Source organism: Thamnophis elegans, chromosome 7, assembly GCF_009769535.1.
Source record: "Thamnophis elegans isolate rThaEle1 chromosome 7, rThaEle1.pri, whole genome shotgun sequence".
NCBI classification, from domain to species: domain Eukaryota; kingdom Metazoa; phylum Chordata; class Lepidosauria; order Squamata; family Colubridae; genus Thamnophis; species Thamnophis elegans.
In genome coordinates this window covers 28551364-28567316 of record NC_045547.1, presented here as the reverse complement: position 1 = coordinate 28567316, position 15953 = coordinate 28551364, and the positions used below count along the sequence as shown (strand labels likewise).

Genomic DNA, 15953 nt, shown 5'->3' with positions numbered 1-15953 from the left:
GCAATGAGAGGCGACTACTGTTGCTGACAAATACTATATGAAAGTAAGAAAAGACATGAGACAAAACCACCCAAACGAGAGAACAAGGTATTATGCGATATCCATAAAAAAAAGTGAGGAAGGACTGTGTTTAGTAATACAGCGATCAAAGAGAAGACCAAGATTTCCAGAGCACATGGAATTAAATAAAGATTAAAATCCAATTTAGGAGTGTAAATATCAGATGCGATTTAATGTATCTAAATGGATAAAAGGCTTTTTAGGTTGTTTAAAGCGGCAATCGTTCTTACACTTATTTGCCCCATTAAAACAATGGTCCTTTCTTCTGAGTAAGCATGGATAGAATTTAAGCAGCCAAGAAGGTGAATTGAGCTAAACATGGATGACAGGCGTTTGTTCCCTCTGCAGTCATTTCCCACCACTATGCTACTGGTGGCCACGCCTCAAACAATCACTGAAGCACTAAAGATTGACCTACGAAGAACCGCCCTCTTTCTCCAAAATGCATTGGTTGCCTAAGATGCCAATCTTTGCTCTTTCTTGAACGTGACTCCATTGGCTGTGGCCATTTCTGGCGGCGGAGGGGAGGCTAATTGAAGAGCGGGAGCTAGGGCGTCAGTTGAGAAGATTAAAAAAAAGTCTTACGCCTCCTTTGAAACACCGCCCTCCACTTGAGTCTCCATTGGCGGAGACTGGCTCTCTGTCAGAGCAAACTCCTGTTCTTATTGGCCGAGGATGCCGCAAGTGGATGTTTCAGACCTTAGCGGTGGCCGCTCCCTCCCGGCTTGAAACCTCGCTGCTGCCGGTGAGTTAGAGGCGTTGAAGCTGGAACAACGCTGCGGGTGGGGCGCTGGGGCTCTCCGAGAAGGTATTAGTTATCAACTCAAGCCTTTCTGGCGTAAGAAAACGGAGCCGCGTCGTCGTCGTCTTTAAGGCGTTTGGCCGGACTCAGGTGAAGTCCCAGCTTGGAATTGGTGCGGGAAAGGACGGGAAGCGTACAATACGGCGCATGATTTTCAGTTTGGCGCCCGCGGGTTAAAGGTTCATTGAGAAGCGGGCGGGTGTGGCTTAACTTCTAAAATTCCCTTTTTATGCCAAGTGCTCTGGAGTCCAGGAAGTGCCACCCATTGAGGACGTCGCCTTTTGGGGAAGGTGTAGCCTTTCACCTTCTCTGCCTGGGGCTAGTAAAGGAAGCGTCTTCCACGCGTAGGGCCAAGGGAACGGTGGCTCTCACGTTGTCTTTCTTTGATGCTCTAGCTAGCATATGCCTTGCTCCTGCCTCGCTCCGCTTCATCCTTCCCACCCGGCGGCAACCGGGCAGAAATAATTTCAAACTGAAAAGTGGGCTGAGAAAAAGCAGCCGGTCAGGTGATCCCATCCTCTTTACCTTTCTTTTACTCTCTATTTTTCTTTTTGAAACGACTAGATTTTTTTTCCTAAGACTACCCTGGGAACGGCTAAATCTGCTTTCCTCTCGCGTCCGCGCTTGCAATTGGTCTCCGCACCTTAGTGATCATTGGGGGGGTTGGAGAGGGTTTGCGACCCTCCCCTTAAATGGCTTGGAAGACCCTCTTTTTTTTGAAATAGCGGAGAGAAAGACCGCTTAATGTGGTGGCAGCTGCTGTCAGGTCGGCGATCTGAGTCACGGGCTGGCAGTCTTCTTGCAGGCATTGCAATGGGCTCGGCTTCCGCCCGCCCAACTTGACTTCCTCGTTGTGGCTCTGCGTTAGTCAAGGCAGGGAAGGAGGAAGGAGTGACGGGGCAAGACGAAGCTTGTAAGTTAGAAGCTTGGAGCTTACTTACCCCATTATTAAGTCGGACCAGATTCATTCTCTCTCTCTCTCTTTTAGCGAGTTTTTTTTTACTTTTTTGGGGTTGATTAAAAAGGCGGTGAAATAGGGCTGCTGGATCAGTTTTTCTTCACATCTGTTAGGGTATAGCTAAGTCGTGCCAAAGCTATCGTAGAAACGAGAAAGATTCATTTACACAAAAAAATAGAACCGGGAAGAACATTGGAGCTGATTTTCTTACTTGTAGGCTGAGTAAAAGAAATGGTATATTTAGAATAAAAATAAAACCTATGTGCATATGCTTTAAGCTGCTAGCTTATTTCTATCTGACATTACTTGCTCACAATGCTCAATGTATTGTGTGATGGAACAAGGTTTTTTTTTTAAACACGAGTTTTTGTGTGTATTTGTCGCTTTACTACTGTTGTTGCAGCTTTTAAAGTTGTCTGGTTGCTTAAAAGTATTGAGAGAAATTCATCCTTCAAATTGCACAGAAACCCTTTAGGATCCATGTCAGGCGCACATTGGTTATCTTTTCAATATAGAGTAACACTGGTAGTTTCATATCTTGATTGCCAGAGTAATCTCTTCCAGTAGAAGAGTTTATATGCTATTTAACAAAAATGGATTGGTTGAACTTTTATCTTGCTTGTATTCCCCCTCCCCCAGTATATAATTTAAGGCTTGTATCCTGTCTTTTACACACTTTAGATCACATACTTAAGTGGCATAGGCTCAAATGAATACTTTCATGCAGTGTTTAAAAAGTTGTTGAATATAGTTCATTTCTGCAAGGATAACTGTATTTAGCAAAGTGCATTCTAACTTGCTGGCACATTTGAGAAAAATAGCATCACAGTTGTGTTTATCTGGAATAGTGACTTCCATGTGTATAATTTAATACCTGAACTGGCCACAAATAACTCTTGTGCATATATAAACTTGTTTGTATTGCAGCGTAATTCAGGATTTATGGAATAGCTTTTGCAAATGGTAAAACATGTTTCTCTGATAAAGTTTTGAGCATTTTTGCTAATACTACCCTTCAAATTATGTAAATGAAAAATTGGGGTGATAAAATAAGCATGTTCCCTGTTTGAGAAAAGCTAGTGAATGAACATAGATTCTTAGAGTAACACAATCCTGCAAATATAGTTTCTCCCCTGAAGGATAGGTGTGTTACAATTGACTGCAAATAACTATATAATCAGTTACTGCTTGCATAGAGATATGTTCTAACTTAGTCACCAGGTGAAAAATAGGTTTAGGTACTTCGCTATTCCAATGAAAACTGCAGACCTTTGCACAGGCTCATACTGTGACTCATGCAGTTGCTGTGTGTGGAGACTAATATTGTTTAATATATAAAGCTGCTGCCTGGAAATTTGGTGCCATAGAACAGTTATATATTCAACTGAAATAAAATAATTTTAAAATCAATTCATTAATTTGTTAGCTGAATAGCTTAAAATTCCAATACATAATATAATTATTATGTGAGCTTGCTTGTTATTAAAGTTTGGGAATGTAACTAAACCTTTATTTACATAGTTTTGGAAGCAACTGTTTAGCAGATAGGATTATATTAACAACAGCATGGCTACAATAAATCTCATTCTTAGTGTATGTGCGTTTTGTTATTGCGTTCTTCTGAAAATGTTATTCTTTCTTTTGAATCTAATATTTATACCCTGCAATTTTCTTGTGTCCTAACCAGGTTCAATCCTGCTTTGCTTTTTCAAAACCAGGGAAGGTTGACTAGGTGCTGCCACCTACTGTGATGAAGGCAACAAAAAAAACCAATAGGGCTACACTTTTATGTTTGATAGAGCAGTATTCTATTTCTGATTACTTTGACAATAGTTAACTCTGTAGCAAAGGTTGCAACATCCAAAAGAGACTAGGCAATATTTAATTACTATATGTACAAAGAATTACTACGTATCAATCCATTTTTCTCAATATCTGAGTAATAAATTTGACTTTGACCTCCATAATATTTTAATACCCAACCATTACTATTACGCCACTCCCCTCTCTCCAAAACTTGTGTGAATTTGCCTTGATTTAAACGATAGTAAAGGAATAATCCTAGTGATCACTGGTATATTATGCCATGTGCACATCATTGCACTTCATAACTTAGGAAATTGGTGAGTGATAATGTAAAAAATGCCTATCTGTAAATTACTTACATAATCCCTAGTTACTTAAAAAATAGGACAATAAACCCAGAAATTAATTTGATATTAAAATATATGGTTGCCAGTAAATGTATTACTACTAATTTGAGACCAAGAAAAAATAATAATCATATAAAATCTGTCTTTTCTAAATGTCAAGATAGCATGAGATCTGCATTGTTCAAAAAGTCTAGATGTTGATAGTTGTGGAATATTTGAACAGCATTTGACATAGTTTTTGATATTTGGGCATTAATTACAAGACAGTAAATTAACTCACAGAATTATAGCATAAATATAGTTCTGTTATAGATTGTTCCCCCATGTGTAAAACCTTTGCTGTGGTTTTTTTTTTTTTTTTTTTTTGGTAGGAGAAAGGAATTGCTTTAATTTTGGATATGATTCCATTAGGAGTTAGGTTTTTTTTATTGAAAAGATTCCAACTTTTGGTCTTAAGATAGAATTGCAGAACACATAAGCCTGCTTGAAGTACTTTTTGAAAATATGCTGATTTTTGCTTCTGTTAGATACACTATTTCAGTGACTTAATCCAATGGCTTTTTTTTAATTACAGAGAACACTTTAGTGTTTTCTGTCACTCTCAAAACTTGCCAAGGTGCTGAATGAGGATAGCTTGCAGATTTATGTGGTATTATCTTAAATGCTGTAAAGAAATGAGTCATTGTTGCCCTAATGCAGGAAACAAAAATGCACATGGGAAATGCATTGCAGTAGATCTTTATGGGGTGCTATATTGGAGAAAGATTGCTTCTAGGGTACATGAGAGAGTTTCTGCTCCCTTTTTTCCACCGTGGGTGGATGTTGGGCATCAGCTTTGTTCTAAACCATTGTAAATCGTTTAGAACGTTTAGATATGGCAAATCTTTGTGATTTCAAAAACATCTTTGATTGGAAAGTGCTACTGAATGGAGTGTTTTGGCCTCTTGTTGAAGTGAAGGAGTGCTAGAACTACTTGCCTTAAAATGCATGTGTCTCAATTTGCTTTGTGTTCCCAGAGGCAGCTAGTGTTGAATAGGAAAAAAGTAGGCAGGAATCCATTCCTCCTTTTTAGGCTAGGGTACATACTTAACTCTGTAACGGTACTCAAGTTATTTTCTTTTGAAAAGTGTCCTCTTAACAAACTAGCCTAGAAGAACTTTATTTTCACCAGTCTCCAGAAATGTCAGAAGCCAATTGATATCATCAATGTAGGATTTGCTTTCTAGTAGAACTTCGCTTTAATAACTCTATGTGGGAAGCATTTTCTTTCCTGTTCTTGTTTAACTGTGTGCCTGACATAGAGTATGCAGTATATGAGAAAAACTGTGCTCAAATTTTGGTTTGAAAGGAGTTACACATTTTTGAGTGGACAGAAAAGCTGAAAAGTGGAAGGGTTTCACCAATATTCAGGGAAGGCTGGAAGGAAAGAAATTATGTGAGACATGGTAGATGGAAAGTGAGGTGTTAGCCTGGGCAGCAACACCTCTTCAGAATCAGGAAGAAAGTGTGATGCTAGATTACCATTTTGGATAGTCTCTGATAAAACTGGCATACTGGTTTGACTGCTTCTGTTGCTATCAATATCATTTATGGTGTCTGGGTGGTGATGTAATGGCATTATAATTGCATTTATTTCTTATCTGAGAAATGTAAAGCAGGAGGCCATATTCCAAGAAAATTCTAAAGAGCTACAGCAAGAATAGTCAATGTACGCAGCTAAAAAATAATCTTATGACTAGACCTCCCTGGAGTATGCTGGGTTCTCTGAGATGGAATTTACCAGCAGTAGCCCATTAAAGAAGCAATGATGTAATAATGTATTGTCTGAGTTTGTATGGCCTGTTAGACCAAAATGTAGTTGGCTAGCTTATGGCCTTTGCAAACCCAGCCGTTGATTAGTTAGTGTACAGAATGCTGTGCAAAACTAGACATTGGTTAAATCAGAATAACATGACTCACTTAACTATTTATTTAGATATTATTTAAACATAGCCTATGTAAAGCTTTAATATTTGGTAGTACAAATTTTCTGCAGACTGTAGACTGGATGCCTATTTTCCAAATAATAATTGGAACTTTGTTTTTGAGGGGAGGGATGTCATGAAATAATACAATTCATGTTATATTTATATTGTAACATATTTTTGCCGATGAATTTAAAAGTAACTTTTTATCTTTTGTTTTAAGTACTTCCCCTGCAAGATGAATATGGATTTTGTGTTTTTACAAAAGTGTCAAAGAAGCTTTTGTGTCTCATCTGAACAATCTGCCTGCTCCAATACTTACTTATTTGACATGTTGACTGAGTTAATGGGAACGGGGTCCAGTAATATCTGGAGAACTACAAATTGTTTTTATGGCAAAAGTTAATCATGCAGCAGCAGCTATGGACATTCCTAAAATTGAACATTAAATAGTGCATTGCTAATACCAATATTTATTAGTTATTTCTTTTATGCTGTCTTGTCCAATCTGATTAAGCAATAACCAGCTTCCAAAGTATTTTTGCATTGATTTCTGTGGCAGAAATCATTTAGAACTATATTTGTTTGATGGAAAACAGCACTAGTTGATCTTAGATTGTATTGAAAAAGTAGAGTGGTTATTTATATTGGTACCCACTGAATACTTGGATTAGACTACTAGATACTAGAGAGTGGAAAAACAACATGGAAGAAAAAAATGGCAAACCAAACCATTTCCTTACAATTGTCAAGAAAAGGATATGGACAGGTCCACGTAGTCACTAGTAGTCAAGTTTGTTTAAGAGAGATGTTATCTTTTATCCCACAAGTATGCAGAACAGTCATTGCTTGCTTGCTTTTAATCTAAGATTATCCAATATATATGTTCTAGAAGAAGCAATATTAATTGTGTGTAGTCCGTAGCCTTTGAAGTATGTGTGGATGGGCAAGAGGATTCAATAATACAATAATAATACAATAGCAGAGTTGGAAGGGACCTTGGAAGTTTTCTAGTCCAACCCCCTGCCTAGGCAGGAAACCCTATACTGTTTCAGACAGATGGCTACCCAACATTCAGATGCTTTCAAATTCTTTTAATTCAAACTTTTGATTTTCAGTATTAAAACATCCTAAAAATTTCTATTGACTGATTGCTACAACTATACAAAAATAAAAGATTTATTTTTAACAATACCATTGTATTCAATATTTTATAAGGAAGCGAAATGCAAAATTCCTTCAATTAACAGAACAGAAGAAATCTTCTGTTTTAGAGAAACTTCAGTTAAAGAATGCAGGGGTTTGACATTTTTTGTAATAAATATAATTCCAGTTCAGATGCAATCAGTGCTTATTTGTTATTGCATTCTTTTTTGATGCAAACAAAGTGACATTTAGTAGGAAACCCCGAGTTTAAACAAATGAGCTGCATTTGGCTGATTGGTCAAAATTTTCTTGTTTGTCTTCTGGGTTAAGTCCAAATTACAAAAGACGTAGCAGTTCTCCATGCTTAGCATGGAGCAAGACAACTCAATGCTATTCTCAGATCTCCAAGTGAATTTGGCAGATTAAAAAGGCAGAAAAAAGCAGGGGAAGGCCTATGGGGTTCAAGCCTATGATTGAACCATCCTTTCTGTTTCTAAAATATCTCTCACCTTATGTTGCTAAATTGTTGGTTTGATTTGAGGTTAGTCTGGTTTGCGAACCCAGCCAGCAGATGGTGGATAGTTGAACTGTAATGGATCATGATTCTGTGACTCATATTAATAGTAGACACAACCAAGTGTAATTGCTAATGAGTCTGAAAGTGTCTCTTGATTTTCCATTTGCAAAAGCAATTATATCAAGTAGCTTTCTGTAGCCAACACCCAGATGCATTTTCAAAACCTTGAACTTTGCCCATAATCTCCAGCCATTAAAGTTTTTGACATGGGATTTGAATTCTAGATTGTATAATATTATATTATAAAATTTGTTTGATATGTAAATCATGTTTCATACCATTTGTTCATACTTGAAGATATTTTGAAGTAATAAAAACTGTTAGATAATGCTGGACATTTTGCCTAGCCTTTTATAATAGGGGAATTGTGGCTCTTGAAAAGGAAAGTATCTTGATTTCCTTTGTTGAACTTTAAAAAAGATAAATTATTTTTCATAAGGTGTAGTCATGAATCTTTGTAGAATTTGATGTCATTGTATCATTTGTCTCTATTGTGCAAATTATATGGGCGGTAAATATAACTTACATGGGACCCAGTGTGCTATAGTAGTCTTTAAGGTAGTAGATGAAGATTAGTGGGATGAAAGTTTTAGTTTTCTCTCTCTGCCACTGATACCCCCTGAAACTTTGAGCTAGACATTCTCTCTCAGTCCAGCCTATCCTCATAAGGTTGTTTTATGGGGGACCATTGTATATATTGTTTGCATGTTCCTGTACAAAAGGCAAGAGGAATCAAATAATCTGAACTCTGGAAGTCTTGAAGTACAGGAGGTGTGCTAAAGCCTGCTGCTCTACTGCTACATTCTGCCCATTGAACTCCCTTCTTCCAATTAATTTTCTTTTATATATAATCTACTATAACCACATACTGTAACTGTAGCTATGAAGAGAGGCACCACTCTTTTTTTATCTCCAAAAATCTTCTGTCCCATTTTGCTTATGCACTTGAATGGAAATAAACTCTAAATAGAGATGGAGCTGCAACCATTATATACATTTCCACCTGGAATCTAGGAAGCATGTTAAGAAATGCCACATCTGCACTGGTGCAACAGATATGAATTATAATTTATAAAGAGAAGTTGTAGGAGAGATGCAAGTTCAGAGGTACTTATTTAGGGGTAGCAAGTTTGATGTTGATATAGATTATGGAGACGGGGGATTAGCAAGAAAATGGACAATCCAGTTTTCAGATCTAAATCAATGGGAAAATAGTTGCTGCCTATGCAGAAGAATAGAATTAAGTTACTGGCTCTGATTGGTAGTGTGCTGTGTAGTTATTGTTGGCAGTAGTTTAGATATGCTGAAAGTCTGTGAGGAAAGAAAGAATTTTTGCTTTGTTTATTCCATCATAAACAACGCCTTGTGCCTATCTCGAAGCCCCTGTTGCTTGGGAGACATGGGAGTTCTGAGCCAAATCCTTTAAGCAGCAGGGATGGGCTGTAGTTTATGAAAGTGCTGTTCTAGTCTTGAAGTAAGAGAGTGGTTACAAAGAATGTGTTCGCCTTCTGGAATGTTTTCCTTGTGGAACACTGTCTCCTCTCTACCAAGAAGGCATGTACTGCACATATAGTAACAGGAAATAAGAGTCACAGGAAGTATATTATGTTAGATTTAATTTGGAATAAAATATATTCCAGACTTTTAAAGTATTGGGTTTTTGAGCTTAAGTGTGTTAAAAATGAAGTGTGAATTATTTTTATAACCTCCTAAAGACAAGATGCCATTTCTTTTTAACAGTTTCTGTGCTTTGCAAGCTCAGTCAATTCTTATCAGTTTCACTTTTGAGTACAATGTGGCCTAACATTTGCTTATATTGCCATTTGCTGTCACATTAATTTGCTCTACATTGTCCCCACCAAGTGCTTTTTTCATGGATTCTGTGTACTGTGAAAATAATTATTTGATTTATGTCATATTTTTCTTTAGTGGTGATTTTGGTGAAAAGTATGTAATGTTAGTTATTTGATTTGAATTATAACAACCTTTTATTTTTGAGCTTAAGACAGCATGCATATTATTCTCTTTTTTTGTTTTCCCCACAACCACCATCCTGTGGGGTACCCTGAGCTGAGAGAATGTGATTGGCCCAAAGTCACCTGGTGAGTTTAAGTGGCTGAGGATAGACTAGAACCTGGATCTCCTTGCTTCTAATCCAACACCTTAACCACTGCATCACAAAGCATTGCTTTTAATAAAGCCGGCTTATACAGCTAAGCTTATTAGAATACTGTAACTTGGCAGTCATTCTTTTCTCTTCCTCACTTTTCTTACTTACCCCTACACAGATTTCCCTAAAATATTTTAGAGCCATTTAATGTGAATCTGTTTCCTCCTGAAGAATGGCAATGGAAAACCACTACCTCCAAGTGGTCTTTTTGCCATTCCTTGAAAGCAAAGCCACCGAAGGGCAACCTTTGCATTCCCTTGCAAACCCTTGCATTCAAAGGTTGGAACAGCAGTCCAAAAAAGACAGCACGATTGATGGTATTGAAGGCTGCTGAGAAAAACATCCTCTGCCTGCTGGATTGCAATGTATTAGGAAAAAATGAAGATCAAGATAATTAAAGGAAATGCAGAAGCTTAAATAGCAAACTGAAGAACATAGTTAAAGAAATCTAACATTTTAACCAAAAAAGAAGTAAAGCCCAAACATGGTATCATTGAGAAAAGAAGGAATTTAGAATTTTTAGCATTCGGAGGTTTTTATATTTGGTTTTCAAGCAGCCACTGGGATCAGAATGTGGATAAAATTATATTAATTTTTGGACAATATTTGTAAAATATTTAAACACCAGACTTATTTCAGTTCTTTTCTTTATAAACAATAGATGTCCTTATCCACAAAGCTGCTTTGATGCCAAGTAGATTTGAAAAGTTAGATTTTTCATCAAGGGTATGAATTGCCCATGATTAAACCAGTGATGGCAAACACATGGTCTTCCAGATGCTGTTGGCTTCTACTACTGTATCAGTCATGCTGGGAATTGTATTTCAGTAATATTTGCACTGCCTGAGGCTATTTTCTTCTAATAAACATTTATATGTTTTTACTGAGTTTTACAATTTGGTCTTCCCTAATGTTTCAACACTTCAGCCTTACACTTTATATAATTGGAAGGTTTTAAGTGCTACATAATTTTAAAGAGATTAGAAAAATAGGACTCTCTTTCCTTTAAATACCCTTGCACAATTGAAAGAGGTTTTAAACCAGTAATTGCTCCAAGCTGAAATAATCTACTCAGTTATCTACCATAGGACTAAACTCATTGGACTTCCTATTGTAAGATTTTTTTAAAAAATATTTTTTATCATACTTCTATTATTTTTATCAACAACTCAAGGCAGCAAACATATAATATTCCTTCTTCCTCCTGTTTTTCTGCATAAAAATCCCATGAGGTTGAATAGGGTTGAGAGAGAAAGAATGACTAGGTGCCAAAGGTCACCTAGCTGGCTTTCATGCCTAAGGTGGGTTTAGAATTCAGTCTCTTGGTTTCTAACCTAGTGTCTTGACCATTAGACTAAATTGCTATCTCTATTTCTGTACTATTGTGCAGTACAATTTTGCTTTAACAGATTAACAGTAGGGAAGTATTTATTTTTTATCTTTACATGTAGAGAAAGAGTTCCTTTGTCAAAATGAAGGTTGAATTAAGACAAATTAATTAATTACATGTCTGTATCTGAAGACAACATTTAAATATTAATATATTGTGGATTATAGAGCACGGTGTTCTGATGCCTGCTAGAAAACGGGTTTTCCCACTTGTTCAATTTTGCTTGCTGTAGTCTTGCCTTAGGTTCACTTTTGCTTTGCATCATTACTAACAGGATATTAGTAATCTAATTGATTCTTGTTTCATAGTTTAAAAAGTCAGGGAGTTTATTGCTGTATTGGTCATCTCCGTTAATGACTAACTTAGTATGAGGAACTTATACATTGCACTTCTTTTATGGATTTCCCATGCATTTTTTAAAATACTCAAGTACTGCTGGCCGATCAGTATAATCTTGCATCTCTGGCAGTGAGCAAATTCTGCTTTGATGCCCTTAAGATGAGAATTGAATAAATTAGTGAAAGTACCTTTAGAGTAATTCTTATATTAAATATATCTGCTTGCAAAGCTATATATAGAAAATGCCAATAAGCCTTTCCAATATTTGGGAATCAACTCACAATTAATTATATGCAAAAATTCTACAGAAACAGACTTCCTGCTGTGAAGAATTGTAAGCTGCCCAGAGTCGCTATAACAGTGAAATAGATGGCAGAATGAATGAATGACAACATGGTCTTAGATTTGGATGTCAAAAGTAAATGCAGGGCTGTGTTTTTGCCACTAATAACAAATACTATCAAAATAACATCTATAGTGAAAGATCTTTTAAGTGATTGTTATGCTTCAGCTATATAACTATCTAGATATAGTCCTCAGAGAGAGATTCAACTTCCATACAAATGCTGCGGAACCTATCCTCCTCCTCTTCCTCCTCCTCCTCCTCCTCCTCCTCCTCCTCCTCCTCCTCCTCCTCCTCCTCTTATATGTATGTATGCATGTGTGTGTATGTATGTATGCATGCATACATGCATATTTTATCTATAATATTATATAACATATATAATATAATAATATAAAATATTATATTAAAACATTATTCTTTATTTTATTATATATAGGTGTGTGTGTGTGTGTGTGTGTGTGTGTGTGTGTGTGTGTTCGTTCCAGCATAACTCTGGAAATCCTGGGCCTTTAAGAAGACCAAGTGCGGCGTCCTAGAGCAACAATTGTTCATGATGTCATGGGAGAGGGAAGGAAGCCTGATTAGGCCAGTGCAGCAGTAGGCCTAATAGATAACTTGTGTTGTTTCTCCAATAACTCTGCTATATAAGTAAATGAGATTTTAACATTCTCTAATGAAACTATTTTACTTTCTCATTATTCCTATGGCCCTGAGGTCATATTTGTTTTTTGTTTTTTCTGAAACACATCTTGTAAGTGCCAAATTCAGACCTGGTGAATATATATTTTTTAAAAAGTCTGGAATAGATATATATCTATCTATCTTAAAATAGTCTGGAACACAGAAGTACAAATGCTGCAGTGCATGGATCCATGATAGAACTGTGTGGGTGTGTGACACAATGAAACTAATGAAGTAGGAATTCTATGTTCAGGTCTCAATTTTATGAACTTTGGTAGTGCAATCTTAATTCAAATTATCATTCCCTTCCCCCTCCCCAAAGACTTGGGTGCTGTTTTTATGATGGATCCTTCTGGCATCCATTCATGTAATCTGAAGCTTTTTTTTCCTGGGTACTTCTTCCTTATTTTATATTACTATCACTAATGAGAAAGTTAGCTTGAGATAAATGATAAAAATGTAGGTAAAAATAGTTTGTCCCTACATAATTGTTTTCAGTGAGTTTTTAAATTCCTTGCTTTGTAGGACTTCATGAAGACTGGACTATTACTGTCATTAAATGACACTTATGGTATATGTGTGTCTAAAAAAAATAAGAATAGAGATCATTTGCAGATCAAATCAACTTTCCTATAATAAGTATATGTACATAGGAAGATTAAAATCCCCTGCATGTTAGCAAGAATATTACTTACATTACTTTTTAGAGTGTTCTGAGTTTTGTATCAATACTTCTCTTGCCTCACTTATTTATTTGTCTATCTGTCTGTCTATCTATCTATCTAACAATCATCTATTGATCAATCATCTATCTATCATCTATCTATCTATCTTGCCTTGAATTGTTCCACATATAGTTCCAGTCATCACATTTAATTTCATCAGTTTAGCTTATGGCACTTGAGGTAAAATGTTAGCTCCCCCCCCTCCCACTAGTTGCCAGGATTAACACAGGGCAGTGAATTTCCTCTAGAACTGTTCATTGCTTACAGGCCTGGTGAAAAAAATATGAAATATTTTCCAGAAATAGTATAATGAAGGGAAGAAAAAGAAGTAAAAAGAACTACAAAAAGAATTAGTAAGTTGTAACTAACAGATTCATGAAGCAAATCAGTTAGACTTGAGTTTTGTACAATTAATCACATATTGGTGGGAATATGAGTGTCTTGAGAAAATGACCGCTGTGGAAAGTATTTCTGTACTAACAATAAATGATAAAAGGCATGTTATCACCAACATCCTGAATCTGAGAAGATCTTGAAGCTCCCTTTAAGTCTTAAATTGGATTCTTTGGCATTCTATTAAGTTTCATTCATTAAATTTATATTTAACTCCCCATTCTACATTTAACAGAATTTATCTTCCTTTAGCTCATGTAATTGATTTTTTTTCTCTACATGGGGTGGAGTGAGGGGCAGGCAGTCCTTCATCAAATAACTGTTACATTAGATTGATAAATATTTTTTAATGAGATGAATTAACCCAAAATGGAATTGTCTCGCAGAAGGGTCTTGGAATAGAAAGTACATATAAACAATGCTGTATACATTCAGAAGAAGGAGTTCTTGAATGCTCAGGAGATCTGCTAGACATAACAACCCTACATTCTCTCCTGTAAACAGCTGTAGTCAATGAATAAATAGATGCTTTACTTAGTTGGAAGCACACTGAAGGTCAATGCAAATTGCTGTTGCACTGTATTTCACCCTTAAATGGAGACTCTTCATCTAAAGTGCAGCTTGGCTGTTTAGAAAGGAAAGATGATATATTTTTGCATAAATAAATGTGTATATGTGTGTCCTACTACCAAAGTTAGTCCGAGGCTGGCAGGTAGAAAGTGACTGCTGCTGGATGAGGAAGAGGGCAAAGAGGTGTGAAGGATGTACAAGGGTATGGCTGAGGTCAGGAAGAGTGCTCTGGGAAGTGACAGTGGCTGGTACAAGTGAGACACAGAAAGTGGCTGGTGCAAGAGTGAGCATAGAAAGGCTGCAGGAGGGTGGTGCACGGATGAGGAAAATGTAACCCAATGACCTGCACTCTTCCTTTCCAGCTTACCCATTACCTTTCTGGGGAAGCCATCGTGGAAAGTTGCAAATGACAATCGTGATTGTGAAGCATTGCAATCATTCATTAGTGTGAACCGGGTTATGATAAGTTGGTTATGATGAATGAATGGTTGTAGGCTGTCAACATTCCCAGGTAGACAAGACAGGAAATATGTCCAGATTAATTGATTGTATTTTGTTGTAAAGCTACATTAACAGAATCTTGCAAATCTGGAAAATACAAATCTCCCACAATCTCTCCGAGTAGTGAGAATCTTTTCGAGCCTCTTGCTCTATCCACATTCCTGCTGTGCCTTCTTTTATCTGACTGTTTTGTAGGCAGCATCTCTAGCCACCTCTCCCAAGGTCCTTCCTGCATACTATTAATCATCAATAGGTTGAGGAGTACTTGTAGTAAAATAAATAAAAGTATTACCCTAACTAAGTACTCTTTGAGTATTTTATGGAACAACACTCCTGTGATTACTTTGAATATATTTTTCTTCCTAGCATTTTTCTGCCAGTACAAGATCTTTTGTTGAATCAACCCAGTGTTGATCCATTGGTTGTGACCGGAATTGACCAATCGGCTTGTTGCTTGAGCATGCCATATGGGCAGAGAGTGAGTAACTGGCCTAAAGTCACCCGCCAGCTTTCATGCCTAAATCGGGACTAGAAATCAGTCTCCTGGTTTCTGGCCTGGTGCCTTAACCACTATTGCACCAAACTGGCTCTCTCTGTGATTACTTTAGAATTGATTGTGTTTATTCATTATGATAATTTGATCATCAGGACTGCATAATTTTATAAGATTTTTAATATTAAGTGGCTTTTCATTTAAGGATTGTAGGATTCTGCTGATTAAGTGAAGGTATTTGTCTTACAGTCTAGTTTTGTATTTTATTTATTTATTTATATTCCACTTTTATTATTTTTACAAATAAGGCAACAAACATATCCAGTACAACTTCCTCCTCATATTTTCCCAACAACAATACTGTGAGGTATTTAGGTTGAGAGTCACACTGCTAGCTTTCCTGCCTAAGCTGAGACTAGAACTTATGGTCTAGACTGGCACTTGTACCTTAATAAATAACTTTTAATAAAGTTATTTATTAAAAATAAATGACTATTTATTTTTATTTAATACAATTTTGAGGTTACCCAACTCCAAATAATCTGGGCATCTTACATTTATAAAAAGAAAGAACTAAAGAAAAGAAACATATCATAATAATCCAAAAATACTTTTGTGTTTCTGGTACTTTTTTTGGAAGAAAGGTTATGGGCATTTTGCATGTGAATTGTGCATTTGCTAATGA

At 36.4% G+C, this 15953-nt stretch overlaps 1 protein-coding gene across 5 annotated transcripts in view; it reads left to right on the top strand.

Moving 5' to 3' along the window:
- Positions 1–705: 705 nt before the first annotated feature.
- The window catches only part of MYH9 (myosin heavy chain 9), a 65984-nt gene continuing 50736 nt past the window's right edge, over positions 706–15953 (top strand). Inside the window, exon 1 of one of the 5 annotated variants that reach the window (XM_032221910.1) lies at positions 706–805. The gene's annotated coding sequence lies outside the window, so the exon portion shown is untranslated. The other 4 variants (XM_032221909.1, XM_032221911.1, XM_032221908.1 and 1 more) reach the window with 4 other exon arrangements.